The sequence below is a fragment of the Budorcas taxicolor genome, chromosome 21 (genome assembly GCF_023091745.1).
Source record: "Budorcas taxicolor isolate Tak-1 chromosome 21, Takin1.1, whole genome shotgun sequence".
Classification (NCBI taxonomy): Eukaryota; Metazoa; Chordata; class Mammalia; order Artiodactyla; family Bovidae; genus Budorcas; species Budorcas taxicolor.
Window position 1 is genome coordinate 28,489,396 of NC_068930.1, and position 19,555 is coordinate 28,508,950.

At 47.3% G+C, this 19,555-nt stretch overlaps 1 pseudogene; it reads right to left on the bottom strand.

Moving 5' to 3' along the window:
* Positions 1-16,217: 16,217 nt before the first annotated feature.
* Positions 16,218-19,041, bottom strand: LOC128066753 (elongation factor 2-like; annotated as a pseudogene).
* Between the last annotated feature and the right edge of the window lie 514 nt (positions 19,042-19,555).

The following is a 19,555-nucleotide window of genomic DNA, read 5'->3' on the forward strand; positions in this document are numbered from 1 at the left end:
TTTGTCAGAGCTGCACTGTGCTGTCTGTCTGTCAGGGATGTGGCGTCCTCACTGTCCAGCTCGATGGCTCCACAGCGGGTGCAGGGCATCGCGATTGGTCCTCGAAGAGTCTCACCAGAGAGGAGGGATCTGGGTCCACAGAGACTGGGTTACAGGAGAGATTTTCATAGTCGTCTCCTAGTTATCCTTTCAGCCCAAATTTCATTAGAAGCTCACAGTTAACACCCAGTACTTTTAAATGGCTTCACGCTGCAGACAAAAAGCAGTTCTTCCCAGAAACAAAGTACAGTTTAGGTCAGTCGTTAAAATACAACAGTTGGTTGAAATTCAGTTTGCTCATTTCAGAGTGATTGTTGGAGAGCTTGGTTACATTCTGGAAGGATAATGCACACCGTGTCATGATGATTTTACAATCGCAGTAAAACCCCTTCTCTCATGGCTTAACATTTAAAAATTAAACAAGAATAATGACAATAAATGCATCATTTGCAAAAGCCCTATATTTGTTCATAGGATTTATACAGACAAGTATTACAGTACAATCATTTGAAAGACTAAAATCAGGTATCAGAACAGGAACTGATCTGAAAGGATATTCATAGCCTGGATAGACAAGAAAAAGGAAGTATATAAATGAAGTCATAAGTTTACATAAATATAAGAAACATTAAATTTTAAAATATTTTCTCTATGGTATTCATGAATTTTTCCCTAATGAAAAACTCTAATAAAATATCTTATGGTCCATATAACAAGTATTGACAGATTAAAGATTGCATCAAGTTCAAAATGTAGCCTTTGTCGTCTTCTGGACGCTGTATAATCACCTACAGAAGTAGTGCGGGTAAACTGGAAACAAACACATAGACGAGTCAGTCCTGGGACGGCAGCTGGTGCCCGAGCCCCTCCTCTCCAGACACCCCGCCCCTCCCCATTCTGGGCTTCAGCTGCTTTGAGAATTCAGAGAAATGTGAAGGACCAAGCAGATCAAGGAGAGAACTCTGTGGCTGACTTTATTCTGACATATAGCTAAAAGCTGCTGGTAAAAAAACTTAAAACCCAATCCAGCTTTCTAGCTGAGACGTGAACAGGACAGAGCAGACAGCCTCCTGCTCTCAGAGTGGCTCGAGCAGGGCTGGGCTCCCGGGATGGACCCACCAGAGGACCGCCCAGAGCCTGCAAGGGAGGGTGGCCCCTCAGCGGTGGCTGACCCCCAGATGCCAGGGCACTTCTGTGTTAAACACTGGCCTCTGGATGAAGAGGCCCAGGGCAGGGCAGCCCTGTGAACCCTGATGCTCTGGGCCCTGTTCCCTCCGAGAACGTGCACGCAGGGCATGGCCAGCAGCACTGCTGCTGTGGGAGGGACACCCGTGTGCACGGACGCCAGGGAGACTCGGGCCATGTTTTACAGGATAGGTAAGAGCACGTATTAGTGGAAATTACCCTAAAACTTGGTGTTTTAAAACTACAGCCTTATTCTTGTTGTCCAGTCACTCAGTCGTGTCTGACTCTTGGTGACCCCGTGGACGGCAGCATGCCAGACCTCCCTGTCCTTCCCCCTCTCTCAGAGTCTGCTCTAACTCACGTCCACTGAGTCGGTGATGCCATCCAACCATCTCATCCTGTCGACCCCTTCTTTTCATGCCTTCAATCTTTCAAGCATCAGAGTCTTTTCAAGTGAGTCGGCTCTTCCCATCAGGTGGCCAAAGTATTGGAGCTTCAGCTTCAGCATCAGTCCTTCCAATGAATAATCAGGGTTGATTTGCTTCAAGATTGACTGGTTTGCTCTCCTTGCTATCCAAGGGACTCTCACGAGTCTTCTCCAGCACCACAGTTAAACAAAGCATCAGTTCCTCGGTGCTCAGCCTTCTTGATGGTCCTACTTTCACATCCGTACTTGACTACTGGAAATACTATAGCGTTGACCAGACGGATCTTTGTCAGCAAAGTGATGTCTCTGTTTCTAATACGGCATCTAGGTGTGTCACAGCCTTTATTACATCACCATTTCTCATGGTTCAGTGTAGATTGATTCTCTGATACTGAGTCTCACCAGATTGGGGCTGTGGTCCCTTCAAGGTCTGAATGGAAAGGACGTGCTTCCAAGCGTACACATGAGGTGGGGGCTGGATTCAGTTCTTGGGGGCAGTTGGCAGGAGGCTGTCCTTTGTCCTTGTGACGTGGGCCTCTCCGTTTATTGTTTATTGTGATGTGGGCCTCTCCATTTATTGTTTGTTAGTCACTCAGTCACGTCAGACTCTTTGCAACCCCATGGACTGTAGCCTACCAGGCCCCTATGTCCGTGGAGTTCTCCAGGCAAGAATACTGGAGTGGGTTGCTATTTCCTTCTCCAGGAGATCTTCCCAACCCAGGGATCAAAGCCAAGTCTCCTGCATTAGCGGGCGGAGTCTTCACGGCTGAGCCACCAGGGAAGCCCAGTCCTCTCCATATGTGTGTATGTACATGCTAAGTCGCCTCAGCTGTGTCCGACCCTTGGCAACCCTGTGCAAGGCTCCCTCTGTCCATGGGATTCTCCAGGCAAGAATACTGGAGTGGATTGCCATGCCCTCCTCCAGGGGATCTTTCCAATTCGGGGACTGAACTGGCCTCTCTTGGGTCTCTAGCAATGGCAAGCAGGTTCTTTACCCCCAGTGCCACCAGGGAAGCCCGGGCCTCTCCATAGGGCTGCACAAAACATGGCAGCTTGTTTCATCAGAGCAAGTGAGCGACTGGAGGTGGGGGAAGTCACCATCCTTTTACCCTGATCTTGAGACATCCCACTGCTTCTGTTGATCCATTTCTCGGTATTTTGTCTGAAATTCTGACAGGTCTGAGATCCTACTTCTGAGTTAACGAGTTACCTTACCACAGTTATTTATATGAGTCTTTATGAGTGTGCACGTATACCTGGGTGGCATGTATTTATACCAGTATGCAAGTGTATATGTATGCATACAAACATACATGCTAGCCAACTGTATACACACCAGCCCGACATGAGATCTCTGGATCAAGCATCAGACTGTTTCATTGCCGAATAAACTTAGCCCTGGTTCCCCCCAGGGGGAGAGGGTAGAGGCATGTGTACCTGTGTGTGCAATGGGGTTTATGCATAAATTCCAGGTTATGAAACTCAGAGCTTAAATAGATGGCTGACACATCTGCTCCTGCTCTCCTCCTCAGTAGGAAAGATCCTGTATTTTCTTCTGGAATAGAAACAAAGCCTCTTTCGGAGGAAAGAAGCCTAGAATGTGAGTACATGGCCCTGATCGGCAGGGGACAACCTCTAGCCCCTACAAGGCAGTAGCCAACCTCTCCCTTCTAAGGCGTGTCAACCATTTGTGCTTGTTGCATGCTAAGTCGCTTCAGTCATGTCTAACTCTTTGCAACCTATGGACCTTAGCCCACCAGGCTTCTTTGTTCATGGGATTCGCCAGGCAAGAATACTGGAGTGGGTTGCCATGCTCTCTTACAGAGGCTCTTCTTGGCCCGGAGATGCAACCAGCATCTCTTAGGTCCCCTACATTGACAGGGAGGGTTCTTTACCACTAGCACCACCTGAAAAGTCCTGTTAACCCTTCAAACAGCCTTTAAGCAAAGTTGGCCACAATCTTTGCTCAAAGAACTTAAACTTTAAGCAAATCTGAAAAATGTCATGTCCATTTTATAAATTGAAAAGAATAGGATTAAAGGCCAGAAATTTGTCCCCAGTAGTAAAGATAAGCAGGGTGCACACAGTCTCTCTGCCTGGATATTAAACATTCACTCTATAGAATTTCATTAAATACATATAAACTTTTAAAGATTCTTTGACATCCCCCAATAGTTTGAGTTGGACAAATAGAAAATACAAAACTCAGTGTTTGGAATAGATGCCACAAAATCGTGAAGTGACTTTTCACCCATCCCTTTCCTGGGTCCTGAGTCATCTTGGCCTTTTTTTTTCTTGACTCCTCAGACTCGGGTTCTACCGTGTCTCAGCACTTGAGTGTCTTCCTCTGGATTCTTTTGTCTGTTCTGTCCTCTTGGGCACACCTCATGCTTTCCCTGCTGAATCACAGCGAAAGGTCTCTGGCTTTGACAGCTGTTTCTGTCCTCCATTATGCTACCATCCCACAGGAGTCTGGAATCTTCCTGATGCAAACCACTTCCCAGGATTTCCACCTCTCCCTCCCTGGAGAGTGTCCAGACAGTGTCTTATGAAGCACTTGGCTTTTGCTCCATTCTCTGAGTTGCTGAAACCATTTCCACACAAACGATCATTTTAGTCTACCTCTTAGCCTTGTTCAATAATCATGGATTTGAGAGACATTTGGGCTTCCTCGGTGGCTCAGATGATGAGGAATCTGCCTGCAATGCAGGAGACCTGGGTTCAACCCCTGGGTTGGGAAGATCCCGTGGAGAAGGGAATGGCAACCCATTCCATTGTTCTTGTCTGGAGAATCCTCTGGACAGAGGAGCCTGGCAGGCTACAGCTCGTGGGTGGCAAAGAGTTGGACACAACTGAGTGACTAACACGCATATAGACATTTATGTGACAAAACGTTTTTGTAGTATTATTCAAATGTCAAAAACTTCAAAATAATCAAAATGTTCCCAGTGGGATTCTGGTTAAGTTACTGGTGTTAGACCCATACAGTATGTTAGGGAGTTATCAAAAGTAACATTGTAGCAAAATAATTAGTGAAATGAAAAAATGTTTAAAAAAAGGTGTTTAAGAATGTTTAGAGGGAAAAGCAGGATTATTAATAGTAGTTACCTGTGGTGGTTTCAAGGCAGGTGCGCAAATTCTTTGATCTTTTTCTTTCAAGATACATAGCTGAACATGGGGTGCAATTAGTGACCCATCTGTAATCATGAGGACATGGCAGAGGTGGCTATCCATGAGCAGCTGCTAAAACTAGGATCTTTCTTCCAGATCGAAGGGCCAGCAACAAGCGATCACAGCAAACAGTTCCTCAGGACAGTGCGGTAACCGTCTTTTAGGGCACGCAGCCATGTCAAAGGGGTCCCTGTCCACGTAGGGCATTAGGCCCAGAGTCAAAAGCTAGCTCCCACAGCCTCCCTCTGAAGGCGCACAGGTCACTGGCACTGGAGAACTCGTTATTAACCAGACTTTCAAGGGCCATCCACCAAACCCGCCTGTTCTCATTGTCCCCCAGGCAATGACAGAGTCCATGGGGAACACGTCTCTGCAGACAGCATTGTCTGCAATCTTCACTTGAAGTGTGTCCTCAGCGACACGGTTCCTAACAGCCACATCTTGGTGGATGACTTCCCTGCTGGACAGATGGCTCATTCCTCAGGCAATCTGAACAGTCATGTGAACCAAGTCTTGTTGAGACACCGCCCTTGGATTATGGGCCTCTACTAATTGGTGCTGCCATAAAAACAATCTAAGATTCCCCCAGTTCATGTAAGCCAATATCCGCAAGGGCTTTTCTCCTATACACACCCTGGTGACAGGAAGAAGATTTCTGTGATGAAGACCGCACAGCTTACAGCTCTCAGTGAGCATCATTGTCACCCGGATTTCAGAAGCTTGATCTTTATCCGTCTTTACAAATACTTTCTTTTCTTTATCTGGATCTTTTCCTTTTTTTCCTTTAGCCACAGACTTTATTGCTTGAATATTTGCAACTATTATTCTATACACTTTTAATTTCTTCCAAAACTCTATGCTCCATGTTTGCTAGGTCACTTCACTCTCCGTTTTATTCTACATTTCCATCAAGCAGCGTTTCCCCAAATCACAATCTGCCTGGTTGTGTATTGTTGCTGTTCAGTGGCTAAGCTGTGTCTGTCTCTTTGTGATGCCATGGACTGTAGGCCACCAGGCTCCTCTGTCCCAGGCAAGAATTTCCCAGGCAAGAACACTGGAGTGGGTGCCATCCCTTCTCCATATTTGGATCTTTTTCATCTACTAAGATCCCATGGAAAATATGCTCAAAATACCTTATTGAAGTCCATCTTTTAGAATTATCCTCTCCCTGAATATTGCAATATCCTTCACCTGAGCGCTGGCCTCCGAAAGAGTGACACTTCTCAGGTCGTTCTTCTGTCTTCTACCCAGCTTGAGTGAAAATAAACACAAAACACCAAACTCTGTCGCTATGTCAGATACGATATCATCAACACAGTTCAGAAGTGACAATGCAAAACAATTTTTTAAACAAAAGCATGTTCATTATGCAATCTGAGACAAAGTGCAATCAGGAGGGAGCCTGATTATACTTTAAAAGAAAATGCAGTCAGGAGTGTCTGGAATCAGAAGCAGCTTTGGTATTTGTTGGACTGTGATCCTCAGCCACTTTTGCCTAAACACACAGAATGGATGGGTCTGGTGCCCTGTGTGCTGGGCTGCAGGCCCAATTTCTTCACACAGGTCAGATGAACTGGGCCCACCACCCCTGTGCTCAGTGGGCAAAGCTGAGTCGCTCTCTTGTCCTCATGGGGCTAGCGGGAGGGACTGACTGAAGACAAAGTGCCATGGGTTACACTGCAGAGGGGTGTGATGCAGGAGAAGGGTGCCGATTTTATTGATGGCAGCCCCATCCACTTCTTCTTCCATCTTCCTGGCTTCCTCCAATTCTCCTGGATTTAACACCAATTAACCTCAACTTCAACCCCTTACCTAGATTTCTCAAGAATTTCATCTGTGTATAAATAGGAGGAGGAAAAAAAAATAAAACCGTGAACCTTTTTTGCTGTGCTCAAAGACTCAGCATAAAAATCCTGTTTTTAAAACAGAGTATAGCACCAGAACACTACACCTTATTCCCTTTCATTTCCTTTTATAATAGTTGAAAATAACACGAGGTGCTTTGACCGAAAGTCAAGCTTGTTCTAGACCTGTTCAGTTCAGTTTAGTCGCTCAGTCGTGTCCGACTCTTTGCGACCCCATGAATTGCAGCACGCCAGGCCTCCCTGTCCATCACCATCTCCCGGAGTTCACTCAGACTCACATCCATCGAGTCCGTGATGCCATCCAGCCATCTCATCCTCTGTCGTCCCCTTCTCCTCCTGCCCCCAATCCCTCCCAGCATCAGGGTCTTTTCCAATGAGTCAACTCTTCTCATGAGGTGGTCAAAATACTGGAGCTTCAGCTTTAGCATCATTCCTTCCAAAGAACACCCAGGGCTGATCTCCTTTAGAATGGACTAGTTGGATCTCCTTGCAGTCCAAGGGACTCTCAAGAGTCTTCTCCAACACCACAGTTCAAAAGCATCAGTTCTTCAAGGCTCAGCTTTCCTCAAGGTCCAATTCTCACATCCATACATGACTACTGGAAAAACCATAGCCTTGACTAGATGGACCTTTGTTGGCTAAGTAATGTCTCTGCTTTTGAATATGATATCTACGTTGCTCATAAATTTTCTTCCAAGGAGTTAGCATCTTTTAATTTCATGTCTGCAGTCACCACTTGCAGTGATTTTGGAACCCCCCAAAATAAAGTCTGACTCTGTTTCCACTGTTTCTCCATCTATGTGCCATGAAGTGATGGGACCAGATGCCACGATCTTAGCTTTCTGAATGTTGACCTTTAAGCCAACTTTTTCACTCTCCTCTTTCACTTTCATCAAGAGGCTTTCTAGTTCCTCTTCACTTTCTGCCATAAGGGTGGTGTCATCTGCATATCTGAGTTATTGATATTTCTCCCGGAAATCTTGATTCCAGCTTGTGCCTCTTCCAGCCCAGCGTTTCTCATGATGTACTCTGCATAGAAGGTAAATAAGCAGGGTGACGATACACAGCCTTGACGTACTCCTTTTCCTATTTGGAACCAGTCTGTTGTTCCATGTCCTGTTACTTCCTGACCTGCATATAGGTTTCTCAAGAGGCAGGTCAGGTGGTCTGGGATTCCCATCTCTTTCAGAATTTTCCACAGTTTATTGTGGTCCACACAGTCAAAGGCTTTGGCATAGTCAATAAAGCCGAAATAGATGGGTTTTTTTGGAACTCTCTTGCTTTTTCCATGATCCAGAGGATGTTGGCAAGTTGATCTCTGGTTCCTCTGCCTTTTCTAAAGCCAGCTTGAACATCTGGAACTTCATGGTTCACATAGTGCTGAAGCCTGGCTTGGAGAATTTTGAGCATTACTTTACTAGCGTGTGAGATGAGTGCAATTGTGCGGTAGTTTGAGCATTCTTTTCCTTGCCTTTCTTTGGGATTGGAATCAAACTAACCTATTCCAGTCCTGTGGCCACTGCTGAGTTTTCCAAATTTGCTGGCAAATTGAGTGCAGCACTTTCACAGCATTGTCTTTCAGGATTTGAGATAGCTCAACTGGAATTCCATCACCTCCACTAGCTTTGTTCGTAGTGATGCTTTCTAAGGCCCACTTGTCTTCACATTCCAGGATGTCTGGCTCTAGGTGAGTGATCACACCATCGTTTTTATCTTGGTCGTGAAGCTCTTTTTTGTACAGTTCTTCTGTGTATTGTTGCCACCTCTTCTTAATATCTTCTGCTTCTGTTAGGTCCATACCATTTCTGTCCTTTATTGAGCCCATCTTTGCATGAAATATTCCCTTGGTATCTTTAATTTTCTTGAAGAGACCTCTGGTCTTTCCCATTTTATTGCTTTCCTTTATTTATTTGCATGAATCACTGAGGAAGGCTTTCTTATCTCTCTTTGCTCTTCTTTGGAACTCTGCATTCAGATGCTTATATCTTTCCTTGCAGATGGTGATTGCAGACATGAAATGAAAAGATGCTTACTCCTTGGAAGGAAAGTTATGACCAACCTAGACAGCATATTCAAAAGCAGAGACATTGCTTTGTCAACAAAGTCTGTCTAGTCAAGGCTAAGATTTTTCTAGTAGTCACGTATGAATGTAAGAGTCAGACTATAAAAACAGCTGAGCAGAGAATTGATGCTTTTGAACTGTGGTGTTGGAAAAGACTCTTGAGAGTCCCCTGGACTGCAAGAGATTTCAACCAGTCCATCCTAAAGGAAATCAGTCCTGGGTGTCCATTGGAAGGACTGATGTTGAAGCTGAAACTCCAATATTTTGGCCACATGATGATGAAGAGCTGACTGATTTGAACAGACCCTGATGTTGGGAAAGATTGAAGGCAGGAGGAGAAGAGGATGACAGAGGATGAGAAGGGGATGACAGAGGATGAGATGGTTAGGTGGCATCACCGACTCAATGCACATGAGTTTGGGTAAACCCCGGGAGTTAGTGATGGACAGGGAGGCCTGGTGTGCTAGGGTTCATGGGGTTGTAAAGAGTCAGACACGACTGAGCCACTGAACTGAACTGAATAGATGCACAGATGTAGAGGAAGGACTTGTGAACTCAGCGGGAGAAGAGGGGGGGACAAATTGAGAGAGTAGCATTGAAACATAGCCACTACCATATGCAAACTAGCTAGCTAGTGGGAAGTTGCTATATAACATAGGGAGCCCAGCAGGGAGCTCTGTGACGACCTAGAGGGTGGGATGGTGGGATGTTGGGAAGTGGGAGGCAGGCTCACCGAAGAGTGGATAATATACTTAGGGCTTACTTGTGTTGTTGTATGAGGAAAACCAACCAAGCATTGTAAAGCAGTTATTCTTCAATTAAAAATAAATAAATACAGTCTGAAAACTATCATTCAACACATATGCAATGTCATTAAACCTATATGGGATCATCTTCTCTTCCTAGTTGTTTTTCCACTATAAGTACTTATAAATGTCATTAAAGGTTTTGAAAATATGATTTTAATATCCACACAGTATTGCTTAATACATATACATAAATAATGAAATTTCAGTCTCGACATAGAAACATAATACCAAAAAAGTTTCCATTCTAAACTAAAGCTTGCATTTTAATTCAGCTTAATGAGAATTCCTCTGAAGATCTAAAATTCTTATGAAAAGTAAATTATGTGGAGTCCTTTTTGCTTTCATCTGTTATACCTTATTGTCATTTATTTCTAAGGACTCTTTGACTTTTGACATTTTGTATTTGACTGTAATTTTTGACTGAGAGAAAATCTTAAATTTAGATATTACGACTGTCAAGAAGTAGTCTTGTAAGTGTGAATCGTTCAGTCATGTCCAGTTATTTGTGACCCATGGACTGTAGCCCACCAGGTCCTCTGTCCAGAGAATTTTCCAGGCAAGAATATTGGAGTGGGTAGCCATTCCTTTCTCGAGGGGATCTTCCTGACCTAGGGGTCAAACCTAGGTCTCCTGGGTTGCAGGCAGATTCTTTACCATATGAACCACCAGAGAACCCTGACTCTGCTGTACATGGATGTAAAAATCCTTAAAAGTATATTAGCAAACCAAATTGATGAATACATTAAAAGAATCATACACTGTGACCAAATGTAAGTTATTCTGTGCCTGCAAGCATGATTTATGATCTGCACATCAATCACTGTGATACACAATATAAGCAAAATTAAGAATAAAATCACATGATCTTCTCAATAATTGCAGAAAAAGCTTTCGACAAAGGCTAACATCAATTTTCATACAATCTCTCAGTACAGTGGCTATACATGGAACATACTAAAGGGTATATAAGACAAGCCCACGGCTAACATCCAACTCAGTGGTAAAGAGGTAAAAAGTGACAGTGAAGTCTGTCGGTTGTGCCCGACTCTTGCCGACCCCGTGGACTGTAGCCTACCAGGCTCCTCCGTCTATGGGATTTTCCAGGCAAGCGTACTGGAGTGGGTTCCCATTTCCTTCTCCAGGGGATCTTCCCAGCCCAGGGATCCAACCTGGGTCTCCCACACTGTAGGCAGATGCTTTACCATCTGAGCCACCAGAGGTTTTCCTGAAAGATCAGGAAAGAACAAGGATGTCCAATCTCACCTACCTTGCTCATCATAGCAGTGGAAGTGTCCTTCCCAGAGTAACTAGGCAAGAAAAGGAAATTAAAGGCACCCCCATCAGAACAGATGAAGTTGCACTGTCACTATTCGATTACAACAGGATTTATATGTAACCTTAAAAACTCCACCAAGTAACAACTATTAAAACTAATAAACTCGGCAACATAGCAAGATATGAACCATCAGAAAGAGAACAGAACAGTCCCATATACAAATGCATCCAAAAAAAACAAAAAAAAAAAAAACAAAAAACAAACCCTGAAATAAATTTAACTGAGGGGCAGAAATACCTGTACAGTCACGGGCTCCAAGACCTAGAGTCTGGGTTCAAATCCCAGCTCACCCACTGACCTGCAGAGTGACCCAGGGCAAATCACACAATGATCTGAGGCTCAACATATTCAACTGTAAAGTGAACACAAAACCAGTGTCTCCTCCCAGGGCTGTGAAACTCCAAGGAAATGCTTATTTAGGCCGAGGGGTTGGAGTGTCTCCAGGAGCCTCTCCTTGTATGAAACTCCTCTAGAACTGGGCTCTCCTGATCCTGTGGGCGAGGGTCAAGGGTAGAGCCTGGGAGCGGAATGGGACTGGACAAGGACGAGGACAAACAAATACTAGTTCTGTGTCAATGAGGGAAGCCACCTCCTTTCCAGATCTCAGAGTGGGGCCTGCACCGAGGGCCATGCACAATCAGAAGTGATAACTCCGAACCCCCCACAGCAGGGATGGAGCCTTCCTGGCAAGAACCTTCTCTCTGGTCCAGGCTCCAGTGTGATGTAGTGTTGCTCCCTGAGTTCTCCATGTCTCCACCAGGCAAAGAGCTCTTGGGAGCTGGAGGTCTATTAAACCACAGGGGCCTGAGGGTCAGAATGACACAAGGATGGACAACATTGAAAACTAGCTAAATTTTTAAAAAATGACAGAAGTACAGGCGAGGCAGGGGATGAGAAGCAGAAAGACTGACGACCTCTCAAGCTTTTAGCAGAAATATCTCCACACCAGCTCAGCAGAGCCTACAGGAGGAAAATATAATGGAAAAGCAGGCTATGGATATATCTCTACACTGCTGGACCCAGAGATCCAAGTCCCAATCCACCGACATCGTTCTGCATATCCAGACACCGAGAGGACGAAACACAGACCTTGCCTTAGGAGGTCTCAGCCAGACTTAATATTGGGGTTGCTGAGCATGGTCACATGGTCACTATGGACTCAGACCCTCCTCCATGCTCACATCCTCTGTTCTCACAGAAACATACACGGTTCACTACAGAGAACCCTCTGAGGGTACTTATGTATACCAGAAAATGGCAATGGTGAAATGCAAAGAAAAGACACAGAAAAGGAAACATGCCTCTGGGGAGCTCTACAAATTAGAAAAGATCTGAAGCGCTTGATACTTGGCATTTTTAAAAAAGCTTTTTAATATGCAAACCCAGAAAGGACATTTCCAGGAGAAAGGACAAAAGAATCATCCCATTGGGGCAATTTGGTATCCATATGGGAAAGTAAGTTGGATCCCTACCTCACAAAACACCAGCAAACCAATTAGAAACATACTAACAACCAAATAGATTTAAGGGACTAGATCTGATAGATAGAGTGCCTGATGAACTCTGGACTGAGGTTCGTGACATTGTACAGGAGACAGGGCTCAAGACCATCCCCGTGGAAAAGAAGTGCAAAAAAGCAAAATGGCTGTCTGGGGAGGACTTAGAAATAGCTGTGAAAAGAAGAGAAGTGAAAAGCAAAGGAGAAAAGGAAAGATATAAGCATCTGAATGCAGAGTTCCAAAGAATAGCAAAAAGAGATAAGAAAGTCTTCCTCAGTGATCAATGCAAAGAAATAGAGGAAAACAACAGAATGGGAAAGACTAGAGATCTCTTCAAAAAAATTAGAGACACCAAGGGAATATTTCATGCAAAGATGGGCTCGAAAAAGGACAGAAATGGTATGGACCTAACGGAAGCAGAAGATATTAAGAAGAGGTGGCAGGAATACACAGAAGAAGTGTACAAAAAAGAGCTTCACGACCAAGATAATCACGATGGTGTGATCACTCACCTAGAGCCAAACATCCTGGAATGAAGTCAAGTGGGCCTTAGAAAGCATCATTATGAACAAAGCTAGTGGAGGCGATGGAATTCCAGTTGAGCTATCTCAAATCCTGAAAGACAATGCTGTGAAAGTGCTGCACTCAAGTTGCCAGCAAATTTGGAAAACTCAGCAGTGGCCACAGGACTGGAAAAGGTTAGTTTTCATTCCAGTCCCAAAGAAAGGCAAGGAAAAGAATGCTCAAACTACCACACAATTGCACTCATCTCACACACAACTTAAGCAATGCTCAAAATTCTCCAAGCCAGGCTTCAGCACTACGTGAACCGTGAACTTCCAGATGTTCAAGTTGGTTTTAGAAAAGGCAGAGGAACCAGAGATCAAATTGCCAACATCTGCTGAATCTTCAAAAAAGAAGAGTTCCAAAATAACCCATCTATTTCTGCTTTATTGACTATGCCAAAGCCTTTGACTGTGTGGACCAGAATAAACCATGGAAAATTCTTCAAGAGATGAGAATACCAGACCACCTGACCTGCCTCTTGAGGAACTTATATGCAGGTCAGGAAGCAACAGACTGGACAGGGACAACACACTGGTTCCAAATAGGAAAAGGAGAACGTCAAGGCTGTATATTGACACCCTGCTTATTTGACTTCTATGCAGAGTACATCATGAGAAACGCTGGGCTGGAAGAAGCACAAGCTGGAATCAAGATTGCTGGGAGAAATATCATAACCTCAGATATGCAGAGGACACCACCCTTATGGCAGAAAGTGAAGAGGAACTAGAAAGCCTCTTGATGAAAGTGAAAGAGGAGAGTGAAAAAGTTGGCTTAAAGCTCAACATTCAGAAAACAAAGATCATGGCATCTTGTCCCATCACTTCATGGGAAATAGATGGGGAAACAGTTTCAGACTTAATTTTTCGGGTTCCAAAATCACTGCAGATGTTGACTGCAGCCATGAAATTAAAAGACGCTTACTCCCTGGAAGAAAATTTATGAGCAACGTAGATATCATATTCAAAAGCAGAGACATTACTTAGCCAACAAAGGTCCGTCTAGTCAAGGCTATGGCTTTTCCAGTAGTCATGTATGGGTGAGAGAGTTGGACTGTAAAGAAAGCTGAGCACTGAAGAATTGATGCTTTTGAACTGTGGTGTTGGAGAAGACTCTTGAGAGTCCCTTGGACTGCAAGGAGATCCAACTAGCCCATTCCAAAGGAGATCAGCCCTGGGTGTTCTTTGGAAGGAATGATGCTAAAGCTGAAGCTCCAGTATTTTGGCCACCTCATGCAAAGAGTTGATTCTTTGGAAAAGACCCTTATACTGGGAGGGATTGGGGGCAGGAGGAGAAGGGGACGACGTAGGATGAGATGGCTGGATGGCATCACCGACTAGATGGATGTGAGTTTGAGTGAACTCCGGGAGATGGTGATGGACAGGGAGGCCTGGCGTGCTGCAGTTCATGGGGTCGCAGAGTTGGACAAGACTGAGCGACTGAACTGAAACGAACTGAAATGAACTGAACTGAATTGAACTGAAGAACCAACGACTGAAAGAAAAACTTTACAGAATTTCGAACAATTTTGGATGAAGGAATATCTTTTAAGTTCAGGTATTGTTAATTTACAATAATTAGTTTGTTTAAGGTGTATAGCAAAGTGATTCAGTGATTCAGCCTCTCAGGTGCTTCCTTGGACAAAATTCATTCCCTTTGGGAGGCCCGTGGGCCATGCCCTCAACTCAGAACAGCTAAGAATCCTGAATACGCAAAGCTGCATGTGGTGGTGCTTGTGGGGGTTTTTAGACCGAATAAATTATTCTAACATGATACAAGTACCAAGCCCAGAGGTCAAGAGAGGATCTCATAACCTATCTTCAAACAGAAGGCCCTGCTCCCTTGAATGTGGGTGCGTGAAACAGCGCTTGGGAAGGAAAGAGGTGTGTCATGAATATTTTGCCTGCAGAGGACAAAGTGGTGTGTAGAGAGGATGCGCAGGCACGTCCCAGGACACTGAGCACACGGACACAGTGACTGGACTCTCAGCCCTGCTCTTGGGCATCGCACTGTCTCCACCGCTGACACAGGGGGAGCAACTCACCCGTGTCCTGGAGAGTATGGTCACATGACCTGAACCTGGCCAGTCGGTGTGTTCTATCCCTCCTGGCCACCGTGATTGGCTCAGGACTGGTGCGGTGACCAATCGGGGCCCAGGGCCGGGCCTCTCGCTGGAAGCAAGGGAAGAGGAGCTCGCCTTCTGCCAGAAGGGGTGGGGCTGGGTGAGGTCAGGCTCCAGCAGTGGGAGGGGCGTGAGGTCAGCCTGGGGCAGTTGGTGACCTTCCTGAGCCCATGAGGGCAGAGCTGCTGGCCTGAGAATGAGGCCGTTGCTGAGCCCAGGGGTTGAGAGCGCCGGTTCCTGCTGTGGTCCCGGAGCTCCACCTGAAACCGGAGGGAAGCGGTCTGCCTGTGAGTCCTCTCCTGCTTGCCTGTCAGCTTGTTTGAACCATGTTGGGTTTTCTGTCCAGCTGGCTAAGTGGAGACCCTGGAAATGCAGCTGTGTGGGTTTTGGCTGGCTTCAGGGAAGAAATGCCAGATGACACTTGGAGACGCCAGTTTAATCTGGATTCAGGTCGTATCTCTTGAAAATGAAGTGAAAGTCCCTCATTCGTGTATGATTCTTGCGACCCCATAGGCTATACAGTTCATGGAATTCTCCAGGTCAGAATACTGGAGTGGGTAGCCTTTCCCTTCTCCAGGGGATCTTCCCAGTCCAGGGATTGAACCCAGGTCTCCTGCATTGCAGGCAGATTCTTTACCAGCTGAGCCACAAGAGAAGCCCATGACTACTGGAGTGGGTAGCCTGTCCCTTCTGCAGTGGATCAGGATTCCCAACCCAGGAATCAGACCTGGGACTCCTGCATGGCAAGAGGATTCTTTACCAGCTGAGCTATCAGGGAAGCCCAGTATCTCTCTCTTTTTTTCTTTTTTTTTTTTCCCACCATGTTGAGTTTATTATTCCAATGGCACTAATACAGCTGGAGGTGCTCAGTGACACTGTGCAGGCGGGGTTTCCTGCCTTCTAGCTTCTGTCCAAAGAGAACATCTACCCGCTTGTTTCTTGCCCCTTCTGGAGGAAAATCCACTAGGGGCCATTTACCCAAATAAACCTCTTAATGCGTTTATTTTTAACTTTTTGACATTAAGTTTCCCTCTCAACAAAAAAGTATTGGTTGTCCCATCCCCTCCCGCATTCCCACCGGCCAGATAAGTCCCTGCTCCGAGGGCACTTGTTGCCCCTAAAATCTGGAAAGAAATATCGAAAGAAACAGCATCAAGTGTTCATGTTGAGTGATGGCACGAAGTGGGCCCCAGAAACCTGTCAGGCAGAGCATTACTGGGTCTGGACAGCCTCGAGGTGTTGTGGAGAATGTGGGGGCTTGTTGCTGTGGTCACTTGTCCCTGGGCGCAGGGGCCGCGCCAAGTCCCACCCAGTGGCAGGCTAAGCAGAGGCCGCCTACAACTTGACCAGGAAGTTGTCCAAGGCTGGGATCCCTTCCTTCAGGCCTTTGCACTTGCGTGTCTCCGCCACCACCTGACTGGGGCGGCTGGTGTTGTCAAAGGGGTCACCGGGCAGTGGTCGAATACACACTGGGGGAAGGCCTGGCCACCCGTGTTGGACCTCAGGTCAGCGGTGAAGCCAAAGGACTCATTGACAGGGAGGTAGGCCTTCACAACAAACATGGGAGTGCCGGCCACCTGGGTCTCCTCAAAGACGTGGCCCCGCTTTCTGTTCAGGACACCGTAGATACCACCAACCACTTGTTCCGGGCACTGGATCTCCACAAGATAGATGGGCTCCATGAGCCGGGGCTGGGCAGTCAGCACACTGGCATACAGGCAGTGCCAAGCTGTGGGGATGATCTGGCCACCCCCACGGTGGATGGCATCAGCGTGCAAGCGTCACATCATGGACGTCAAAGCGCATGCCCCGCATATTCTCCTCGCACAGTGCCCCCTCCTTGGTGGCCCACTGGAAGCCAGCCACCACACTGTCCTTGATTTCGTTGAGGTACTGTACACCCTTGGTGATGTCCGTGAGGATGTTGGGGCCCGTGCCATCAGGGCCGAAGCACCAGATCTTACGGGCCTCAGCCACGTCCCACTCGTACTTCTCAGCCAGGTAGCGGGCCCGCTGCTTGAGCTCCTGGCGTGCGGACACCTCGCCCTTGTTGATGTCCTCAGCCCGGCCATCAGGGAAGGGCCGCGCCTTCATGTAAAGCCTATTGTGCTTGTTGGGGGACTTGGACAGGCAGAGCACGTTCGACTCCTCACTGACAGTCTCCCGGTACGAGACAACTGGGTCAGATTTCTTGATGGGGATGCAAGCAGGATCCTCCTCCAGGTCCTTGAGGCAGATCTCCAAGTGCAGCTCCCCAGCCCCCGCGATAATGTGCTCCCCGGACTCCTCGATGATGCACTGCACCATGGGGTCCGACTTGGCCAGCCGCTTCAGACCTTCCACCAGCTTGGGCAGGTCGGCCGGGTTCTTGGCCTCCACAGCGACCCTGACAACAGGGCTCACGCTGAACTTCATCACCCGCATGTTGTGGGCATGCTCGAAGGTGGTGATGGTGCCAGTCTTCACCAGGAACTGGTCCACGCCCACCAGACCCACAGTGTTGCCACAAGGCACATCCTCGATGGGCTCCACGTAACGGCCCATCATCAGGATTGTCCTCTGGATCGGCTTCAGGTACAGGTCCTCCTTCTTCCCAGGAGTATAGTTGGGTCCCATGATGCGGACCTTCAGGCCAGTAGACACCAGCCCTGAGAAGACCCGGCCGAAGGCATAGAACCGACCTTTGTCAGAGGTCGGCACCATTTTGGAAATGTCCATCATGAGAGGGCCTTTGGGATCACAGCTTTTAATGCCCATGGCTGCCTCATCGTCTGGGGGACCCTCATACAGGAGCTCACAGCGGTACTTCTGGGCTGTCCCAGGGGAAGGCAGGTGGATGGTGATCATCTGCAGCAGGGCGTCCCCAGCAGGCAGCCAGCGGCGCATCACAGCCTTCAGAAGTGGTTTGCCCTCCTTGTCCTTATCTTCACTGTCCAACTTGATGTCCAGTTTTTCAATTAGTTTTGCCGTCTCCTCTTTCTTGAAGTTCATGATTGCATCAAACACCTTGAAGATTGGGTCCAGGATGAGCTGGCAGAACGTCCGTGGCAGCTTCTTGCCATCAGGGCTATTGGCTGACTTGCTGAACTTGCTAGTGGCTGGATCAAAGCACCGGTCTCCCCACAGCTTTTTCATCATGTCCTCCACCTTCTTGGCCTGCTCAGCAGGCCCTAGCTGTCCCTCGCCCTTGGCGGCAAACTTGGCCACATACATCTCTGCAAACTGCTTCAGGGTAAAGGCCCAACCATGGAGACCAGATCCAAAGCCAACAGTACCAAGGATGGGGTCAATCCTGATGTTGCCCATGGGGCCGCTCTCGCCCTCGCCGTAGGTAGAGATAATGACGTTGACATTCTCCACGATACGCTGGAAGGTTTGGTAGAGCTCCTCAGGCTCCAGCTGCAGCTCAAGCAGGGCCCGGTCCATCTTGTTCATCATCAGCACTGGCTTGATGTGCTCAGCGATGGCCTGGCGCAGCACCGTCTCTGTCTGCACACACACACCAGACACACAGTCCACCACCACCAAGGCACCGTCAGTGACACGGAGTGCGGCTGTCACCTCTGAGGAAAAGTCGACGTGCCCAGGGGAATCAATGAGGTTGATGAGGAAGCCAGAGCCATCCTTGCTCTGCTTGACGAAATTCAAGTCGTTCTCTGAAAGCTCGTAGAAAAGGGAGATGGCCGTTGACTGTTGACTTGATGGTGATGCATCACTCCTGCTCGTCCTTCCGGGTGTCAGTGAAGCGGGTCTCCCCAGCCCGGGCAGAGGCGATGATACCCGCCTTACACACCAGGGAGTCTGTCAGAGTGGACTTGCCATGGTCCACGTGGGCAATGACAGACATGTTCCGGACGTTGGCCTTCTTGTCCATGATGGCCCGGATCTGGTCTACTGTGAAGTTCACCATGGTGGCGGATGGCGGTGGATTCTCCCAAGCAGATCCGAGCGAGCTGGGTCGCGCCGAGCAGCCCAGTATCTCTTAAGGCCAGCTATTCATTGATATCTCTTAAGGCCAGCTATTAATTGTAGGATTCCCCTAATTAGTCTTCACAGGATTAAGGTGGCAACCTGCTAAGGTAGCAATCGATGTCTTTTTTCTAGAGGACAAAACTGGGGCTCAGAGAAGCGGGTAACAGGTGACACAGCTACAGCAAGGAAGTGTGCACCTAGACAAACTCCCCAGATCCTGCTGTTAGAACCCAGGGAAGCCATATGGTGTGGCTTGTCCATGTGACAGGGGCTAAGGCACCCAGCCCACACTGGATACTGTGGGGACCTGACTTGGTAACTGCCGTCTGGAAGCTCTGAGACTCACAAAAGCAATTTGCACTGAAGAGAGGAAGGACACCTCCCTTCATCCGCCCCACCACACCCTCCGGGTTCTCCCATACCCTGCCCCCTTTCTCTTGCTTTGTGAGGGAATAAGAGTCACACTCATGTGACCACATTGGCTGTCCACTGTTCACGAGCTAC